The sequence below is a fragment of the Hemitrygon akajei genome, chromosome 9, assembly GCF_048418815.1.
Source record: "Hemitrygon akajei chromosome 9, sHemAka1.3, whole genome shotgun sequence".
Taxonomy (NCBI): Eukaryota; Metazoa; Chordata; class Chondrichthyes; order Myliobatiformes; family Dasyatidae; genus Hemitrygon; species Hemitrygon akajei.
The window spans coordinates 29,295,011-29,313,241 of NC_133132.1; positions in this window are offsets into that span (position 1 = coordinate 29,295,011).

Genomic DNA, 18,231 nt, shown 5'->3' on the forward strand with positions numbered 1-18,231 from the left:
ATTTTAATATCTGGTAATGTGGAAATTTCTGGAAATTAGTGAACACCAAGATGATCTTGGAGACAAAGTCAAAGTAGATTTATTATCAATTTATCATTTATTATTAAAAATGGCAGATGTCAAGTGTAAAGCTCGTGGTCCTGCATGCTTGTGAATAAGCCATCAATGTCTGGGTATAAACAAAAGGTTTTCATTCTAAATCATAGGGATTGAGGGAGATTGGAACATATTCTTAATTTATATGCAAGTACTTGATAGAGATTAACATGAAAAAGCAATTAGTCTCACTCCGGACAGAGCACTGAGTGCTTATCAGTTCAGGATAAGTGTAGATACAGGTAGCTTAATGACGATTTGGAGAGAACTTAACAAGAGAATTCTGGAAGAAGTTTTTTCTTTTCATGAAGAAGTTAGACAATGCAAGACGAGGCTTAGCAGGATATGGACCTATTGCAGGCAAGAGGGATTAGCGCAGATGGGGAAGAAGGGCAGCGTGAACATGGAAAGCGGGACAACCTACTTCTGCACTGTACAATTCGATGATTCAAATCTACCAAGTATACTTTATATCTTGTATACTTTCATCTTGTAAAAAAGTGATCATTTTAAAGTTCACGATGGAATCCTGGTAGAGATCAGTAGCAGTACTGGTAAGGGATAGTAAACAGACTCGGATGTCCAGTGCTTAAAAACCCCAGTCATAGTTCACTTCATCGTAAACGTGATCATTATTGGACTGATGTTGATGGGTACCAGTCTGAATGAAAACTAGGCTGCTAGTAACATCCAGAATTCGTGATGTTAGGTCCATAACTAAAAAGATCATTTTCTGGTGATGCACAGTTGCAATAAAATACTCTTCATGGTCTTCATAAATGACTCCTGTTACTAACGCTGCCCTCCCTACAATAAAGGTATGCACCACCATCACTGCCCAAAATCATCTTTGTTCACTCATCTTTGTCTCATTTTCACCTCAGCTTTCTTTGCAATGTCATTTCTCATTTTTGGGATACGCTAATAAACTGCCACTATATTCTATCTGCAGCTCTAACTTTCTTCTAGTACAACGTGCAGTAGAATGTGTGGTACTCTAGGGGCGACACAGTAGTGTAGTAGTTAGTGTAAAGCTATTACAGTGCCAGTGATTACTGATTGTGATTCAATTCCCTCTGCTGCCTCTAAGGTGTTTCTGTGTTCTCCCTGTGATTGTGTGGATTTCCTCCAGGTAGTCTGGTTTCCTCCCACGTTCCAAAGATGAGCAGGTTCAGGTTAGTAAGTTGTGGCCATGCTCGGCTGGTGCTGGAAGCATGGCGACACATGTGGGCTGCCTCCAGCACGTCCTCAGACTGTATTGGTTGTTGACACATCTTTCACTGTATGTTTCAATGTTTCAATGCACATTCGACAAATAAAGCTCATCTTTAATCATTAGATAAGATGCAATGAATGTCGTGCAAGTTCAACTTCACTTTCTTGCTTTATTTAATTAACAGGTTCAAATTTAGTTAATTAAGCTCCTTACTGATTGTACTCCCATCATGACTGATGCATGGATCTGCACGCCTTGATCTTTCTTTCATTCTCTTTTTTCCTTAGAATGTATTACTTCACATTCCATGGCATTCCCTTTATCTCTGCACTCTGATTTCCTCAAAAGGTTCAATTAAATTAGTCAAGCTTGATTTGCTCTTTACAGTTCTATGCTGATTCACCCTAATTAGCCCATGCCTTTCTAAGTGTTCATTAATTTCACCCTGTAAAACATACTCCGGAAATTTACACACTGGAGGTGATATCCACTAACCTGTCTTCTCCGCTTAAATTGAAAAATTATTTGACAATGTGTTTTAATGCAACATTTCGCCCATTACAGAATGTATCTTTGAAGAAAACCAGTGGGAGCAAACTGAAAGGTCACATGACGTTGGTGTTCAACTAATGGGCAATTTATTAAAAGTTGGTGCGCACCAGGAAACCAGACAAAGCTGATCTACCTGAGCATGAACTTGGTACAGCTTTTACAATCTCATTTGACGAACTTACCAGTAAACTACATAATGGTGGCGACGGGAAGATTTAATTAAGTAGCAGACTGGGTCCTGATTACAGAATACACAGGTCTAACAATAAATCCTATTTTCTATTATAACAATGGGTGTATGCTATAACATAATTAGTGAAGTTCCTGAAATTTAGATGTCCTTGCTGCTGCATTCCATGTCTCCAATTCTGTCTCGATTCCCTGTTACCACATTAGCACAATCCATGTCACTATTTAACTACTTATTAGCCCTCACTACTCTGTCCCCTACAATGCGACTATATTTTTAATGTAGACTCTGACATTCCAGTCTCAAGCCTTTCTCTCTTGGATCCAGCACAATTTAGCAGTAATCTCTGTTCCCACAGTCTCAGGCTAGGGAATTATACAGGGCTGGAAAGCAGGAAATGCGTAACACAAACACAGTAGATCCACAGACCACTGAAAAATGCAGTGATATCTCTTAACTATGAAGTCAAGGAAGATATAAGTCTTGACATCTTTTGGAGGTATTTATATTGTGACTTTCTAAACCTTTGGGTATCATTTCATTGTTATTGACATGTTAATCCTTTGTTGATTGTATAAAGGTGTGGAAGACTGCAAAAGACATAGATTGAGCAGATAGTCAGAGACGTTTTCCCAAGCTGGAAATGGCTAATACCAGGGGGCATCATTTTAAAGTGATTGGAAGAGGGTACGGGGGGATGTCAGAGGTAAGTTCTTTACACGGAGAGTGGTGAGTGTACCAGCCAGGAGTGGTGATAGAGGCAGTACATTGGGGTATTTAAGAAAATCTTAGAGAGGCACATGGATGCTAGAAAAATGGAGGGCTATGTAGGAGGGAAGGCTTAGATTAATTTTAGAGTTGGTCAAAACACTGACACAACATTGTGGGCCATAGGGCCTGTACTATGCTGTAGTGTCCTACGTTCTATGTCGTGGAGTCAGAGTGGAGAAAACCAGAGCACCTGAGTGTATAAAATTATAGAGGAGGGAGGGGGTGGTAGCGTAAGGATCAACTGCAGAAAGTCCCCATATCAGGGTAAATAAAACAAGGGGGCACAAACTTAGGCAGAGGGAAAAAAGATTTTGAGAGGATGTGAGGAGACTATCTTCACCCAGAGAGTGGGGTGTACTTGGAATTCGCTGTCTGAGACAGTGGTTGAAGCTGGGTCATTGATGCTGTTTAAGAGTCTGGATAAGTACTGCAATCGCCAAGGAATGGAGGGTCAAGTGCTGGGAGATGGGATTAATACACTAGTTGGCAGAGGCAAGTTGGGCTGAATGGCCTGTTTCAAGCTGTACAGTTCTATTACAGCATGAAGCCTGGAGGAAACTGGAGCAGTCATAAGGAGAGTGTGTAAACTCCACACAGACAAGACCGGATGTCAGAGTTATCAGGTAGTGGCAGTGTCCACAACTGTCCTCTTCCTGCTTTTGTCAGTTAATTAAGTCAGCAACCAGTTGGAAAACTGTAATTGCCCTTTAAAGGCAGAATCTGTCATTGCAAGGTGGGCCATAAACAAATATAAAATGTAAAGTCCAATACAACCTCTGCCAATCATGCACTATCCTGCCAGAAATATACATCATTACAGCTTGAAACAGCTCATTTTAGGAGCTCCGAAAGCACTGTGATCTTCATTTCTGAGGTCCCCAGTACAGTGATATCAGGATTCCAGTGCTGCACTGACCGGGTGTGTCTCAGTAACACAAGTCTGTTGATTCTTTGCAAGATCTTACAGCTGCCAGCACTTAGCCAAGCAGCTGCATCCTCAGTAACAACTCCTTAAGGGGATATAAGTATTATGCTTTTAATTAGTAGGGAGTGTTGATGGTGCAAACACCAGAGGGCATATGTACAAAGTTAAGGGAGGGAAGTTTAGGGGAGACATCAGGGGTAAGTTTTCTACACAGAGGGTTGTGAGCGCCTGGAATGACTTGCCAGGGATGGTGGTGGAGGCTAAAACATTTGGGGTATTTAAGAGCCTCTTGGACAGGCACATGGATGAAAGAAAAATAGAGGGTTATGGGGTAGTGTGGGTTTAGTACTTTTTCTTAAGGATTATATGGGTTGGCACAACATGGAGGGCTGAAGGGCCTGTACTGTGCTGTAGTGTTCTATGGTTAAAATTTAGATGTTATAATAATAGGAGGAGCTACGGGGATTCTAAGATGCTTTATAGTCTGTGAAGAATTAAACATGCAAGAGATATATTAGTTTTGCAAGAGAACTATGGAGATTCTCGAGGCCAAGTGGGTAGCGTATGCATGAGTATGGTGCTCTAGTGACCGCAGCCCTAAAACAGGCTGTGAGATGTCCAGAGATCAACAGTGGGACTGAAATAATCCTGATGTTCGAAAACTGAGAGGGACAATGACCTCGATGTCCATGAGCAAGGCATTTCAGACACATGGTGAACGTGGTTCTCAGTAAAGATGATGATTGATGGCAGTTTCAGGGGAAATTGGAAACTCAACTCAGTTGTTCTTTGAGTAAATTTGAACTGTTCTTCCTCAGGCCAGTGAGAATTTTGGACATCGCACTATTGTGGACTTACACTCGGCGGTCTTTTATTAGGTATGAAGTTCAAAATATGTTTATTATCAAAGTATGTATACATTACACAGCCTTAAGATTTGTCTCCTTATAGGCACCCACAAAAACAAAGAAACCCTAAAACACCCAATGCACAGAGAGAAAAATAAACAAATTGTGTATGCAATAAAAGTGAGCAAGGAGCATTCAGAACTGAAGTTCTATGAAAGACACAAAGCCAGGTATCACTGCAGCCCGAGCAGGCCAGTTCAGCGCAGAGCTGAGCAAACGTCACTGAGACTGACCCATCTCTCGTCTCCGGTCCCAGCACGCTGACCTTTTCAATCTGGCCCAGTGCTTAAATCATCCAAACGTTGGGTCATTTCTCGCTCTTGAACATCTCTCGATTCATCCCATACCCAAACTTCCAAATTCGGCCCCCTCAAATACTGGGTCTTTCCTCACTCTCAGGGATGCCTTGACTCTGCTTCGACCCTGTCTTCACCTTTGCTTGCCATGATTCTGCCCTGCTTCATCTTGCCTCGCCTCTCATTGTTAGCGGTGATCACTATTAATCAAATGTTAGTAGTAAAGTACTAAGTGGTTTTCTTTGTTTTGTTTGCCGCTGGAACTTTGTGATCTTCGGCAGCCATCCACTTCAAGATTCAATATCAGTGCATAGCTGTTTGAGTTACTGTCACCTTCCCGTCATGTTGAACCAGTCTGGCCATTCTCCTCTGACCTCTGTCATTGAAAAGGCAGTTTTGCCCACAGAACTGCCACTCACCAGATGTTCTTGTTGTTCACATCATTTCTATAAACTCTAGAGACTATAGTGTGTGAAAATTCCAGGTGATCAGCAGTTTCTGAGATACTCAAACCACTCCACCTGGCACCAACAGTCATTCCATGGTCAAAGTCACTTAGATCATGTTTCTTCCCCATTCTGATGTTTGGTCAGAATAACAACAGAACCTCTTGGTCCTGTTTGTATGCTTTTATGTGTTCAGTTGCTGCCATAGATTGGCTGATTAGGTATTTGCATGAACAAGCAGGTGTACAGGTGTACCTAATGAAGTGGCCACTGAGAGGACTTTGGAGAAGCTGGGAACGTAGGAAAACAACTTTCAAGTACAAATGAAAATCTGTCAGAGGTCGATTTTCTACTGAACCTGGGCACCATTTTGGTCTAATCTAATTAAGTCTACCTCTCCCTGCAAAATATCATTATTTGTTTGGAAGTTTGCAAAGGAAAACCCACTGCCTGCATAGGCAATGTTATCAGTATCAGCAGCTTGAAACAAAGGAAGAGAGACACGCACACATAAAATATAAAAATAAGTGCTTTGGAATATGTTTTAATGTTTTGAGTTACTTCCCTCAAGCTGGCAGGCCGATCAATACCTCCACCCATTAACCAACCCCACCAATGCCGACTATCACCACACACACATCACCTATCATCACTTTAGGTACATACAATCAGTTTGTGTATGTAACAGTTACTTGTACATTCTGTTTCATAGGATTGATTTTGAATTTATATTTGTTGGTGCTTTTTATTATTATGTTCTTCATGCTTATTGTGTTTTTTTCATGTTGCATCAGATCTGGAGTAACAATTATTTTGTTCTTTTACTCATGTACTGAAGAATGACGATAAGCAATCCTGAATCATGAATAATAAGAAAAGATGTTATATAAAACATTGCCAGCATCTGAATGAGGAAAAGAAAGCTTAATATTTTTAAATTTAGCAGCCTTTCCCAAAAATTAACAAGAACCAACAACAGAATCTATTTATTGGTCACATTCCTCTTCAGATGCTGATGCATGTGCTGCATACTCTTTGCACTCTTTGTTCGTTCAAACTTTCACAACCTGTATCTTTCCTGTTATCAAAGACCTCCTGTCCACTTACAACTGTCCACAGTTTTTCAGACTGAATGGAAAAGAGACCGAATGTTTTCAATTTTATTTAGGAATAGCTTATCCATTCTGGAAACATCATTAAAGGTAACCGTGATCTGACAGAGCTCAGATCACAATAAGCCCTCACCTGAATCAGAATGAGAACCAAAATCAGAATCAGGTTTAATATCACCGGCATATGTTGTGATTTTTTTAGCGTAGCAGAAGCAGTACCATCCAATACATGATAATATAGAAAAAAGTATATATATAAAAATATAAAAAAGTGAGGTAGTGTTCATGGGATCAACGTCAATTTAGGAATGAGATGACAGAGGGGAAGAAGCTGTTCCTGAATCGCTGAGTGTGTGCCTTCAGGCTTCTGTACTCCTTCTTGACAGTAACAATGAAAAGAGTTCATATCCTGGCTGATGAGGTCAGTAATATTGGACACTGTCTTTCTGAGGTACAGCTCCTTGAAGGAGTCTTGGACACTGCAGAGGCTAGTACCCAAGATGGAGCTGACTAATTTTACAACTTTCTGTAGCTTCTTTCAATCCTGTGCAGTAGCCCCCCCCCCCCCATACTAGACAATGAAGCAGCCTGTCAGAATGCTCTCCGTGATACACCTCTATATGTTTTCAAGTGTTTTAGGTGACGAACCAAATCTCCTCAAGCTCCAAATGAAATAACATCCGCTAATGAACCAAACCACTGCCTGAGAAATTGAATATTTGGATAAGAAATGATTCTGCTGGGTTAGCATTTCAACAATATTTTAAGACTCATTAAAGAGGGATACAAAGATAGATAGAGAAACATTCCTTCAAGGGTAGAATGGAATGAGTTAGCTCCATAAGGATCCTGTCACATACCCCTCTGAATGGAGAAGAACACAAAAAACACACACTGATTTCTATAGTCCTTTTCTTTTATCTTTTACATTATTCAGGACACAAAGCCACTGGGAAAATCAGGTTGGTGTTGGATCACAAGAGAAGGAATTTGTTGAATGCCTATGAGATGGCTTTTTAGAGCAGCTTGTTCTTGAGCCTACTCGGGGAAAGGCCATCGTAGATTGGGTGTTGTATAATAACCCAGATATTATTTGTCAGCTTAACAGAAAGGAATCCTTAGGAGGCAGTGATCATAATATGATTGAATTCATACTGAATTTGAGAGGGAGAAGCATAACTCACACGTATCAGTATCGCAATGGAATAAAGGGAATTATAGAGGCATGAGAGAGGAGCTTGTCCAGGTGGATTGGAGGAGGATACTGGTGGGGAGACAGCAAAACAGAGGTGGCTGAAATTTCTGGGAATAGTTCACACGGTGCAGGATAGATATGTCCCACAGAAGAAGTTCTCAGATGGCAGGTGTAGTCAACTGTGGCTGACAAGGGAAGTTAAGGACTGCATAAAATTCAAGGAAAGGGCATATAAGGGAGCAATGGTGAGTGGGAAGTTGGATGATTGAGAAATTTTAAAAATCCAACAAAAGGCAACTAAAAAAGCTATAAGATGGGAAAAGATTAAATATGAGGGCAAACTAACTGATAATATAATGTAGGATACTACGTTATTTCAGTTATATAAAGAGTAAAAGGGAGGTGAGAGTTAATATTGGACCACTGGAAAATGATGTTGGTGAGGTAGTAATGGGGGATAAAGAAATGGCAGGTGAACTTTGCTTCAGTCTTCACTGTGGAAGACACTAGCTGTATGCCAGAAGTCCGTGAGTGTCAGAGAGCAGGAGTGAGTGCTATTGGTCTTACAACGGAAAAGGTGCTGGGCAAACTGAAAGGTGGCTAGGTCACCTGGACTGGATGGACTACATCCCAGAGTCCTGAGCGAAGCTGCTGAAGAGATACAGATGCATTGGTTATAATCTCTCAAGAATCACTTGATTCTGGCATGGTCCCAGAGGACTGGAAAATTGTAAATGTCACTCCACTATTTCAGAAGGGAGGAAGACAAAAGGAAGGAAATATAGGCCAATTAGCCTAGCTTCAGTGGTTGGGGGAGTGTTGAAGTCCATTATTCGGGGTACTTGGAGACTAATGCTAAAATAAGTCAAAGTCAGCAAGGCTTCTGTGAAGGGAACTCTTGCCTGACAAATCTGTTAGAGTTCTTCAAGGAAGTAACAAGCAGGGTGGACAAAGGAGAGGCAGTGGATATTGCTTACTTAGATTTTCAGATGGCATTGATAAGGTGACTCACATGAGGCTGCTTAACAAGATAAAATTCTATGGTGTTACAAGAAATATTCTGGCATGGATAGAGGAATGACTGACAGGCAGGAATGGGAATTCTGGTTGGATGCCAGTGACTAGTGGTGTTCCTCAGGGGTCAGTATTGGAACTGTTACTTTTCACATTGTTTGTCAGTGATTTTCATGGTGGAATCGATGGCTTTGTGGCAAAGTTTGTGGATGATATGAAGATAGGTGGAGGGGTAGATAGTGCTGAGGAAGATACGCGTTTGCAGCAGGACTTAGACAAATTGGAAGAATGGGCAAAAAAGTGGCAGATGGAATACAGTGTTGGGAAATGTATGATAATGCATTTTGGTACACGGAACAGTAGTGTGGACTATTACCTAAATGGGGAGAAGGTTCAAACATCAGATATGCAGAGGGACTTAGGAGTCCTCTTGAAGGTTAATTTACAGGTTGAGTCTGTGGTAAAGAAGGAAAATGCAATGTTGCCGTTTATTTCAAGGGGAATAGAATATAAAAGCAAGGAGATGATGCTGAGCCTTTATAAGACACTCGTCAGGCTGCACTCCAAGTACTGGCAACAGTTTTGGCCCCTTTATCTCAGAAAGGATATATTGACATTGGAGAGAGTTCAGAGGAGGTTCATGGGGATGGTTCCATGAATGAAGGGGTTAGCATATGAGGAGTGTTTGGCAGCTTTGGGCCTGTACTCACTGGAATTTAGAAGAACACATGAGGATTTCATTGAAATCAATTGAATGTTGAAAGGACCAGATAGGGTGGATATGGAGAGGATCTTTCCTCTGGGGAGAATATCCAGAACTAGATGGCACAGCCTCAAAATTGAGCAGCGACCTTTTAGAACAGAAGTAAGGAAGATTTTATTTTAGCCGAAGAGTGGTGGAATGCTCTGCCACAAACTGCAGTGGAGGCCAAGTCCGTGGGTGCATTCAAAGCGGAAGTTGATAGATTCCCGATTGGTTGGGGCATCAAAGGATATGGTGAGAGGGCAGGTGTATGGGGTTGATTGGGATCCGGGATCAATCATGATAAAATGGCAGAGCAGACTTGATCGGCTGAATGGCCTCACTCTGCTTCTATATCTTATGGTTTTATGGTCTAAGCTGTTTATGAGATAAAGACCATATGGCACATAGAGGTTGGGAAAATATAAGATAATAAGGATTTACATTTAGATCGGCCTGTCACGAGCACAATGTTGAGTTTATTGTCATATGCCAAACTCCATGTATGCAGGTGAAATGAGAAGCACCTGCAGCAGCATCACAGACTCCTGGCATCAGATATACAACATCCCCAAGAAAAAAAACCATAAATATAAATTATGTACAATTTTTACAAGAAAGAGCACGATTAGGACAAAACCTGAAAGTTCATTGTAGTGCGAAGAGGTTAGAGTGTTTCTATATTGAGGTACTGTTTATAGAGTTTTGCAGGTTGGAGCAAGAAGTGAATAGTTGAAGAGAAGTTGCTGTTCTTGAGCCTGGTGTTCTGTATCTCCTGCCCATTGCCCCATGGATGGAGGGGATCTTTGGTGATGCATTCTGCCTCCTTGAGGCAGCACCTCATGTAGGTACAGTACTACCAGTGCTGGGTAGGGAAGTACTGAGCAGAGTCCACTACTCTCTGTAGCTTCCAGTGCATTTGAATTGCTGTACCAGAGTACAATGCAATCAGTCAGGATACACCTATAGAGGCTTGCTGAGTGTTCAAACATGCTGGACCTGCTTAGTCTCATAAGAATCTACAGATGCTGGTGTGCTTTCCCTGTGATCACGCCTATGTGCTGGGCCCAAGAAGTGTAAAGCCAAAAGCAGGAAGTAGGTTAGATTTATACCAAGATCAGCGGAGAAGAAAGGAGAAACTACAAGAGAGCAGAATTGGGGGGGGGGGGGGGGGGGGAGGGTGTGCGTGAGCTTTTACTGAGACACTGTGAATCTGGAGATGAGGTGGAGGGAACAGACTTGGAGATTATATGAGAGGCCATTGGTTCAGACAGACTGCAAAGGTAAGGGGACCATGAGTTTTGTGGTCGGTCGGAGGTCTTGGAGATCTTAAACATTGAAGATGATCGTGGGTTTTGTCATGATACCTGGCTAAGGTGAGAATTCCCTCCTGATTTGCTTGTGCCAGAGAGAATTTTAATCTGTAGTTCTATAACCTTCTCAATCTGATTTTTTAAAAAAATTTATACTAAATTGATCTGTCTGTCCTGCCACCTGTTCCATGTACAGCAGGATCTGCGGATCACACGTAACACCCCTTGTTCACTTTCCAGTGACCTTAGCTCCCGGGGTTGTCCTAGAAGAAAGCCCTTCGAGGGTCAGAGGGGCTGAGTAGGAAGGTTCAGAGTTTCTGTTCCTGACTGTTTGAAGTAGTTTCAAATGCTTTGTTGTATTCTTTTTCCATGATTGGCTCTAAATCAGCGGAACTTTGAAAAGGTTTTTTTTGTCTTGGTGACAGCAGAGCAGCCACTACACCAAGTGGTACTTGCACTGCATTTTAAAAAGCATCCGGGCTGGCTTGCTAGTCAATGTTGTTGCCAGAGTACAGAACAGACTTTGTGAGAAAGAAACTTGATGTGCAAGCAGGTCGCTTTTATTGTGTTAATATAAGTGGACTATCAGCCCAATAATAGTAGATAGATCCATGAAGCAAAAACTTATCTGCTGATTCGGGAATTTAAAAACAGGAAATGGTCGGAGTGCTCCTCCACTTGAAGTGCATGGATGTTTTAATCTTGTGCATTTTCTTTTTGGAGATTGTAAGGGAGCTGAGCTGAGAGATACGAACATACCAGTGAAGTTGCTCTGTCTTAACACAGATCATGTTGGACTTGAATCATGGAGCCATACAGCACAGAAACAGGCCCTTTGGCCCACCATTTCCATGCCAACCACCGATACTAATCCCATTCACCGGCACGTGGCCTACAGCTTCTGTGTCTTGGTGTTTTGGGTGCTTGTCCAGAAACTTCTTAAATGTTGGGGGAGTCTCTGCCTCCACAACCCGTTAACATAGAGGATTCCCGATTCCAACCACGTTCTGGGTGAAAACATTATTACCCCTTACTTTAAGTCCTTGCCCTCTGAATTTAGACACCTCTGCTATGGGGAAATAGTTTTCATTATCTATCCTTTCATTGGAGGTTCCATAGTTCATCTTAAGTTAAAAACTAACTTAGAATGTCCAACCAACATGACATTCTTGTAAGTGTTGAGGGGCAAGAAAAGGCAACATAAAAGATTCTTCAATTTAAAAGCTGAACCATCCAGATTAAATGTAAACATACTATGTGATTTCTTCTTAAAGTATTTGATATTAGGAATTTCAAATAAAATATCTGGGCAGCATGGTAGCACATTGGTTAGTGTAACACTAACCAGTGACCAGTGCCAGTGTCCCAAGTTCAATTCCGTTGCTATCTGTAAGGAGTTTGTACATTCTCCCTGTGAATGCATGAGTTTCCTCTGGGTGCTCCAGGTTCCTTCTGCATTCTAAAGACATACGGAAGGGTTAGGAAGTTAATTGGTCACATGGATGCAATGGGTTGGTTGGACTGGAAGAGACTGTTATTTTACTGCAGCTCAAATCAACTTATTTTGAATTCATTAAGTCCACATACTGTAATTATAGGAAAAGCTTATTAGGCAGCTTTTTGAAATCAGGGAATAAAATAATTTTGCTTTCAAAAAGACATTTAACAGTGTAATAAAATAAAATTAAGAAAAAATCTATAAACACTCAGCAGGTCAGGCAGCTTCTGTGGAGCAAGGCACAGGGTGAAATAAGAAATTCTCATAGGTAGTGGAAAAAATAAAAGACAATTATTCCATAGTAATTCAGTTTGGGCATGAATAGTGATCTTTTTCATTATTTTATGTTCTAGGAGCTTGCAAAAATAATTACTGGCATGTAAATATACTCTTATTGTTTGGAGAGGTCAGTGCAGGTAACCTGAGATGTAGCAGCCAAGGCTTCTTCTTGGACTGATGTACAGTTTCCTGCAGCTGTGTGACTTGCTAAACTGCTTTGCAAAAGACTTTGGAAAGTCATGTCAAGGGCAGCAAGTTCTCTTCCCCAAAGGGAATGTGTAAAAAAATTGGGTATTACGTTTATAAATACACTCATTTTGAGGTCTTCATTTTAAATCAAATTATTTTTTCAAACTGCTGCCAAGAGTATTAGGTTCCTGAATGTGTGGTTCAATAATATAACCATTATGCAAACAATCAAACTTCTATTGCTGCTGCAACTTGGAATTATTTGCAACTTTGGATCAGTTTAGACCCTTCATGGCCTGAATTTTCAAAACTGAGTTTTGTCGTATTTGTTCATACATAGAGCATGCACGCTGTTGGCAATGCCAAGATTTATTGTTTCTCAAGAATTTCTCCTCAATAAAGGAAGCAGTTAAGTGTCAAGCTTATTGGAGGATCTTTAGTCACATATAGGTCGAACTGGGTAAGGATGACAATTAAAATTCTTGATGGGCATGGTAAGTTTCAAAACCAATAGGACATAATTTGAAGGCAAGAGGCAGGAGATTTGAAAAGGATCTTATGGGCAGCTGTTGCCTACACAGAGAGTAGTTGGTACTTGGAATGTACTGCGAGAAAAGGTGGTAGAATCAGATACATCTACTATATTTAATAGATATTTATGCAGATACTTAACTAGGCAAAGAACAGAGAGATATGCTTCCAATGTTGGCAAATTGTAGATGGGCTAAAAGGTCATTGATATGGTAAGTCAAAGGACCCATTTCTGTGCTGTACAACTCTATGATGCAATGACATCAGTGAACTAATTGGTTTCATGGTTCCTGTTACGATGACTACCTTTAAAAAAACATAATTACTTGAATTTAAATTCACATCTTTGATCAATAGTCTAGGAACTTAACTACTACACTGGATTTATAAATTGATATATTGAGAACATCTTGTTTTCTTCTATGCCTATTTTCAAGATTTACTAATTTAACATTAAAGAAATATGTTTGAAAACTATATAGAAGTAATGTTTGATTTATATCTCTTTATTGACTGTGATTGCAGGCAGAATTTATATAAACCAGGGACATCTTGTTTTCTTTTGCAAACGGCATGGGTGAAGAGTGAAGGTCAGTGCAAAAAGGGAGGTGCCTCTGATGTTTCAGCAAATTCGCAGAGCATATGGGTGGTCTTGGCTTTGTTTCACTGTTAGTGTTAGGTCAGCTAACCTAGTCGAGCATATGCCGGGAGGAAGACATGGACTGAGCTGTTTGTGGCCTGTAATGGTTTTTGGTTTGGGAACGCCCGGATTGTCCTCCTCAGTGCACAGTTCGCAACACACTTGCTGATAACGCCCATGATGGCAGTGATATACCCATCTAGGTTCACTGCTGAGTCTTTGACATGAACCAATTTACCAACACAAAACAGTCACAATGAAGCTCGTATGTTTCCTCAGACCATCAATGTAGACTCCCTGTACAGGATCCTTCCATTTCAGCTTCTGTTTATAGACAGGGAGTAGGTGCTCTGATTTACTGAAGTGTGGATGGTGGGGAGAGGGTAGTGGTGGATAGGTAGGCATCTTGATGGTGGTATAGCAATGGTTGAGGGTGGTTAGACCCCTGGTGGGACAGGAGTCATTTTGGTGATATGCTCTTGAATTTGGCCTGGTTGAAGTCACCAGAATAATGAAGTGGGCTTCTGGGTATCCTGTTTCACCACAGTACAGGCTTTGTGGCTGTCTGAGATGGGATACAGATTGCCAGCAGGAGAGCTGAAGTGAACTCTGGTGATAGGTAGTATGCGTGATACTTCACCATTAGATATTCAAAACCTAATCTGCAAGAGTGTGACAGAATTGCTGGATTCTAGCAGCATAAGATATTCATTAAGAATCAGGCACTCCTGCCTCCCAACTTTGCCCAAGGATGCTGTACGGCCCATCGGTAAGTTGAAAAGCTCTCGGGTTGAATGGTGCAATCAGGTGAAGCAGGTGTAAGCCACATTTCAGTGAGACATAGCACACAGCATAGACGGCTACGGACTAAATGTGGGTAAACATAAATAAGTACAATGGTTGGCATGGACCTGTTGGGGCATAGAATATGAATACAAATCACAACAGAATTATGATCCAGATGCAGTCTACTTTCAAATCTACAGCCCCTCCATAAAAATGCACTGTTGTCGTTATCTTCTGTTCCTCCCTAATCCTAAAGAGACTGCCTCTGCCCGATCCATGCTCAATTTTCCTGCTATTTTCTGTTTGTAGCCCTCCAAAAGTGTTCTATCCTGGCACCACTGAAATAGCCCTAATCTAAGATACATCCTCTGTGACTGTAAATGTAGTGCACTATCCTTCCTCATGCTTCTTGAACTTGGCATCACTACTCCTCCTGAAATATTTACTTATACTATTTTTCCATATTACCTGGTTGGGTTCTTTGTTCCATCCTCAACAAGGCTGAGCTCCCCTGTTGCTCATTTCCTAACAAGCATCAAGACCTGCTCAGCCTTCTGCCCTGGACTTGTTGGCCTGCTCCACAGGTAGCTCATTTGGAAGATTCTTACCCAAATGCTGAAATCCCCATTTCCTTCTCTGCTACCTTCTGCATTCCTATCATCTTCCCATTGCTTTCTGCCAGTCCCTTCCTTTGATGACCGTCTAGGCACCAAGCTCTGGAATTTGCACTCCATCGATCTTGTCTGTGTCTCTATCACTTGTTTCTTATCAAATAACTGATGCTCTTTAAAACCTGCTTCTTCAACCATGCAGTTGGTCGCATCAAGCATGGTGTTAGAAAAGCTCACCAGAACTTGCATTATAGGTTCAAATTGTTGTTGACAAGGGAAAGTGCAAACCAATTAGAAGATAATATCAAATCTGGGTTTTGAAAAAAAATTGGTGTATTGCAAGGAGAAAGGAGCAGCGATGATGTAAAGAATTTCACAATGTATTGGAAAGAGTGAGTGAAGTATGATGTGAGCAACAACGTAAGTCACATGGAGGGGAATAACCAGTTGACCTTTTGGGCTGAGGCCCTCCATCAGGACTGGAAAGAGTGAGGGCAGAAGCTAAACCCCTCCCACAGATGCTGCTTGACTTGCTGAGTTCCGCCGGAATTTTGTGTGTGTTGCTCAAGATTTCCAGCATCTGAAGAATTACTTGTGTTGTGAAATATGATGTGATGTGTTTAATATAATGAGATGGTAGGTGTCCAAGATTGCATTTCAATTACGTTATTGAGAAACATGATTATTTTGCTTCTGCGCAATGATGAAACTTATTCTCACTCTTGTCTTTGTTTGAAATTTTTGTGGTTGAAAAGACTTCACAAATAGTTGCAGATTCCAAAATGTCCCTTAGTTTTTAAATTAATACATACTGGCAATGCAGTGGAAACAAAGGTGAGCAGGGAGTTGTAGAGAGGGGTCTGAAGCCCTCCAATTTGGAGAGATGGGATCGTGGAGTCAGTTAGAAACTAAGGTTTTAAATCGTAGTGGTAAAGACAGCAAATCGTGCAGTGGTTGTTGAATTTGTAGTTTGAAAACAAGTTTCTCATTACTTTGTTTCTTTGTTTCCTTTTCTTAATCTCCTTTTTAGCTTGTTAGTTTTCAGATTCTTCTTATCACTATTTCTTAACATTACTATTCTGCTTCCTGACTAACACATGGAGTCTCAGTTGCTACTTACTTTCAGTTGATTGTTTTCTTGATTCCTTGGCTCAGTCTGGCTTATGGAATTTATTTTTCTGTTTTTCTCTTCCCTCTTTTGTACATTCTCTGTGCTCAGGGACTGTACACTATACAGATTGCTACTTACCGAAAAAAAAAGATGCAATGTACTTACTTAAAAAAATGGATTCTCGTCATACAATGTGCTGGTGTACCATTTCTTAATTGCTGGAAGCTTGCCAGGATCAGTTAGTCTCTATGCTAATCTTGATGTAAAAAGCTGAGCAGCAAGTGCTGGCAGACTTGCAAGATGGAAGAGACGGTTCATAACAGCCAAGATGGATCCTTTCTTAATCAATCATATTTCAGGAAAATCAAGAGAAATATAGGCCGATGTTCATTTTCCACTTAACTGTTGTTTCCAAGGCCATGATTATTGCCCAGATTACCACCAGACATTGATCAATAATGATCTTATTTGACTTCAATTTGATATCAATTAAAAGGCTGAATTTAAGAACAGAAAATGCTGTAAACACTCAGCAGATTAGGCAACATATGTGGATGGAGAAACAGAGTTAATGTTTCAGATCAGGGCCATTTTGTCAGAAGTGAGAAAAAGAGAAAACAAGTTAGCGAAGGTTAGGACAAAGAGAATGACTCTGATTGGCTGAGGCTAGGGTTGCCAAGGCAATAAGCTGTTGAAGTAGCCAGCTTTCAAAGCGTTGGATGCACTTTCTATTGAAAGGTCATCCATATGAAGCTTGTTCTGAATATCCAATTGGATGCCAACCAATTTGCAGTCACAACTTGTGATCTCTGGTAACCCCTCGTCCAATTGCCAACTGAGGTCAATGGGCTGGCCTTCCAGCAAATTCTACACCACACAACAGTCATCAGAAGAGCTGGAGAGATGCTGTTAGGACAAGTAACCATTCACATATGAATTCCTAATGCACATTGTTCAGTCTTCCTAGTGCTTGTCTGGAAAATCCTTGGAGATTTTTGTCAGTTGTGTCATTTTTGACATTGAGATTTCATTTCCAAACAAAAATCAAGTCACCGTGTCAATCACCTGAGAGAATGGATTAATTTAAAAAAACTAATTAATAAGCAGTCTGCTTTAGCTGTTTAAAAAATATATCAATGGCCCTCGTACCAAAGATCAAACATCTGCATTCCTCCCCGAACTCAATTCACCAAGTCTCTGTCTTCCCAAGGACACCACAGCATTGCACAGCTACCCAATGGCTTCACCCCATTTTCCAGACCAGAGACACACAGTCCTTTCCCGAGTCTTATTCAGTCAGAGGCCTCTTGCTGATCAGTGATCTAGCTCACCAAAATGCCTCAGAAGAGTCACTGATGGGAAAACCTACCCACTGAAAGTCAATCCAGCAAATTAAGTTGTCAGTGGTATGGCAAGGAATTCTCTTTACTAGCTGGCCATACCCTAGGTGGACCTATTTCCAATGTCTGTCGGATTTTGGCCATCTGGCCAACTTCTACTTGGGATAAATATTCAACAGGTCAGGCAGCAGGAGTGGTGAGAAGCAGCATTTCTGCTTCTCGTGCTGCTGATCATTTCTGTGCTTGGAGTATATTTCTCCCCGCTAAGGGGTATTTGACCAGAGAGCAGAGACTCAGAATAAGGAGTAGGCCCTTTGAAATTGAAATGAGAAATGTCTTCATGTGTGGCGTGGTGAATGTTTGGAATTCCCTATCCTGGATGGCTGTGGAGGTTCAGTCATTGATTTCCTTCAAAGTAGGTTTTTGGGTGTTGAGGGACCTGTGGGATAAAGGTGAGGATAGTGCAAGAA